The sequence below is a fragment of the Gavialis gangeticus genome, unplaced genomic scaffold (assembly GCF_001723915.1).
Source record: "Gavialis gangeticus isolate Ggan-Ray unplaced genomic scaffold, GavGan_comp1, whole genome shotgun sequence".
Classification (NCBI taxonomy): domain Eukaryota; kingdom Metazoa; phylum Chordata; order Crocodylia; family Gavialidae; genus Gavialis; species Gavialis gangeticus.
Window position 1 is genome coordinate 30,740,886 of NW_017729027.1, and position 4,414 is coordinate 30,745,299.

A 4,414-nucleotide genomic window follows, 5' to 3' on the forward strand; every position below is an offset into this window, starting at 1 on the left:
TTATTGTCTATGAAATCTATAAATCTATTAAATGGAAATGGGGAATTAAAATTATAACTATTGGCAGACCTCAGCTGTAGATAGTAATACCAGTTCCCCCTTTAATATACCTTAGTAATTGCAGAGATAAAGAATTGGAAAGCTGACAAATCAGCTCTTTTAAATATGTTGACATGTATTTTAATGATCTCCACAGCAAATTGAGACTGTATTTTCAGTTTACAGGCATACATATATATGGTATTTACGTATCAATAAAACTACCTCCAGTACTGCCAGTACCATTGTACAAAAAATGAGAGACCACCTAGTCCAGTATGTCATTTCAAGTAAAAATCTTATTCTTTAAACCATTTTCCCTTAAACATGGAAAGCAATTACTCATCTTTGACAAATATACAAGTGACACATTTGAAGTTAAGATGAAGTCATTTTGCAGTTCTGAGAGCAAACAAGCACCTGAATATCTTTTTCAGAGCATAAAACTGTCATTTTTACACTCAGAGAGCTCAAAAGCAGAAACATTTATTTTGGCCAAACTCCACCTTCATCCAAAGAAACGAAATCATGTAGGTGTTGAAAACAAACTTGAAAAAAGGTCAGACAAGAAAGAAACAGTTTACAGGGGCCTAAAAATAGAGCCTTAGAATTAAAGTGCTGATCAGCCATTCCTACCACTACTGCGAATGTTATTTTACAGTTGCTATTTTTGAAATTATATAGAAAAACAACATGCTTTATATCTGTACATTTAAGATTTCATTCTGGGAACTCTTTAATCAACGCTCTTTAAACTACTACCCCCCTTGAAATCAGCTGGAAAGATTTGACATTAGTGGGCCAGGACTGAATTAAGAAGAGTTCCCTTTTGTAATCACACCCTGGAGTATGACTTGTCTCCCAATATTCCATTTTTTTATATAATCTAGGCCTCCATAGTTTTAATTAGAAAGCTGTAGGAGTGATTGCTCTGGGAACCAGGACCAGAGGGGAAGTAATCCAGACCTCTCTCAACTGGTTATAGTCTGCATGGAGTAAATTTAAGGCCAGTGGGTCTCAGTAACTTAATAAACCGTCCACATTTTTATGTCAATGTTTCATTATATCTCATAATCAAGTAAGATCACTATTCTAAAGTCCCCAAACATTCAAGAACCAGGGTTGCTTTACCTCCAGCCCATTGGGTAAATCCAGCTCTTGGTGTCACAACATCTGGCCCTCAGAGTTGAAAAATTTGTCAGTGGGGGAGCAGTGGCAATAAACACTACAACCCCTTCCACCCAGTGCTGAATTTCCAAGTCCCATAGCTGGATCAGAAACAGACCACACACCTCCTCCCATGTACCTGGGCCAGCTGGGTTGGGATGAAGCCACCGTACCTCTCCCAGCACAGCTGAATCCAGGCCAGGCTGCCCCTCACCCTCTCTGAGCAGCCAAAGGGGCTCCATTATGCCCCCCCTCTTGGCACTGGATCACCAGCAAGATCCAGCCCATGGATAGACCAGGCACTGCCTATCTGGGGCAAAAAGGGATTGAGCAGTGCAGTTCTAGATGGGTCCAGATAAATTGTACATGCTGTGCTGCTGAATGAAGCATATATATATTACACACACACACACACACACACACACACACACACACACACTGACAATCATTGGATTCTGGTTGGAAAGAAGAGCGTCAGCTTGAAATCTAGTCAATGAGATAAAAGATGTTGCAGGAACTACATTTACTATCAGTTACCTGCTTATATGTGTAAGCTTGCAATTACAATTTTCTATTTTTTAAATGTTGTTCTCACTTGCACTGTTCTCTTACACAGTAAACAGGGAAGTGGATTAAAGTCCAACTCCTGAAGGAAGGCATATTGTTATTAAGGACCTAAATGATTGTAGGTGTCTGCTCACATAGATAAGCTCACAGGATCAAGGCCTAACTTGTAGTCACAAAATGAGGTCACATATACAAAGTAAACAAGTCAGAATGGATAATAGGGAAAGTATTTTTCTCTTATCGCTTTTGGTTATATTAATATTCAGTACTACTTAAAAAATCAGGAAGGAGAGTGTTTTTAATGTGACTGTATTCTTTTAATTGATAATGGAAGCAAGTGAAGAATCAGTAGTAAAGGGATTTTAATAACAGTAGTTTAAGGTATAATATAAAGCTCTATTGTGCTTTTAAAATACTTTTTTTTTTTACTTTAAACTGCTACTAAATAGTCATCCTTGGCCAATGGCTTGAAAAATATTTTAAAGTATACTCTGGGCATGTCTACATATTGTTGTATGCTGACGTTGCTATAGCGCTGTGCTTTAGTACTTCCTTTTGGAAGTGCACATGGTGCATGGTTAGATTTCACCACTACGGTGACGTAACTAATGATCATGTGTAGACCTGTGTGATCGCTACATCACTGTAGCAGGCCATGGGGCAATGTAGTGATATGCAGACGTGCCCTCTGTGTATTATTTTATGTTTTGTATGTATTTTTTCAGTTTAAGTGTTTTTTCTTTATTTTGAGGTCAATCTAGTTTCCATACTGGCTGTGTACACATATTCAAATGATCTGAGACAATTCTCCTAGGTTTGTTTACCTGATAGAAAAACTTACCCAGAAACACTTAAGGAGACATCCCCTAAAGAGCAGAGAGCTTGCAGTGCTGGATCTGCACAGCCTGTGCATACATGTTAGCATAATCTGAAGGCTCCCTCAGTCCATTGGGACAGCCTCAGTCTCTCTGCAGCACAGTGTGGGCATTGTGAAGGGGGCACTGTCTTCTACCCCCTGCTCAGTTGAAATAATAGAGTCTAGTGAGTGATACGCTGCCCTGTGGGGAGGCTGGGTGAGGGGCAGGAACAGGAGCAAAGCACCCTGGGAAGCTGAAGGACTGTGCTGTGGGTTCTCTCAGAAGATAATATGTACAGACATTCACTCTCCCAGGAGAAACTCTTCTAGGAGTGATTTGACCCTGGTTGCTTCAAATTTATTTCCCTCCTGGAGTGGCCATTTTTGCTTTAGGAGAAAAATCTTGAATATGTATACACTCATGGTTTCTGCTGGGTTTATAAACTCATGGTTTCTGCAGGGATTGTTACAGGAGCAACTGAATGTCTGTACATGGCCTTTGTTGAAATCTTCATGCCTCCAAGTGGATGGAAAATTTGCCCAACATAATAGAATTTGTGTATGGTATTCCACTTCAACCTCTTTCACCCTCTCCCATGTAAATATGCCCCTCTCAAAACTCTCTCTTCTGTAGACTGTACCTCCATCTCTCTAGCCATATTCTTATGACATAACCTGCCACATCCTTTGGGAAAGAAATGATGAAAGATGTCATAGCCATCAAGTTGTGCAGAACTCACCTGTTTGACCTGTATGAGTTATCTTCTTCCCCTTTTCTCCTAGTGTTTGTTACATTTTCTTATTGTTCCTGGTTTCTAGATTACCTAATAAGCTCTTCCGAGAAGAGACTATGTCTGTGTTTGTTCAGCACAGTACATAACAGCAGCATCAACCTGATTGTACTATTTTGGCGCTAGCACTATACCAAAAACTTTAGTTCAAAATGTTCATGAACAATCTGTATTGCCCAGAACAACACATTATAATTTACATTAATTATATAGAAATCTCCTTGACTTGCATTACCTTAAGGGCTGTGAAATATGGAGAGGGTGAAGGGAGAAGGTAGAAAAGGGACACTCAGGTCAGTTAAATGAATAATGTATCAAATTGATTGATATCATAACACCATCCAAAACACTTGAGGAGTTCTGGGTTCCTGAGTTTATGGTCTGGAACTAGTCACAACTGCTTTCCTTTCTTACTTACCTTTGTTCGGGAGCCCAGAACATCTAGGTAGCAAGTGGGCACCTGCTTTGTGCCACTACTGGGAGAAGCGGCTCCCTGTCTGCCTGCTGTTGTTGAGTATATTCAGAGGCACAGATCTCACGATAATCAAAGACATTCAGTAGCTATAAGCAGACTAGCAGCTGTAGGAATCCCCAGGCAGCTATGACTGGCAGAAAGTGACAAAAGCTACAGACAACAGCATTTGCGAAGGCAGCACCAATATGAGAGAGAAGCACTCACGAGCAACCAAACAGCCATAGATTTTCAATAAGAGAGATGGTCTGTGTTAACTAGTCCTCTCAAAAGAGACAGAAATGTACACAAAGCTGATCCTGGGAATCAGCTGGATGTGAGGCTGTCATAGCAGAGACTGATTGTACAGACTGTAGAAAGCACCCAAGCACAGGAGGTATTGTCTTGGGAAGCAGCTCAGGTACCTAAATCAAATACTACCATGTTAGTGCACAGGCTGCTGATCAGACAGGAAAATATCCCAAGCAGGAGAAATACTCAGCAGCAGTTCCTCCAAGCTGACCCTCATGAAGGAGCAGATCA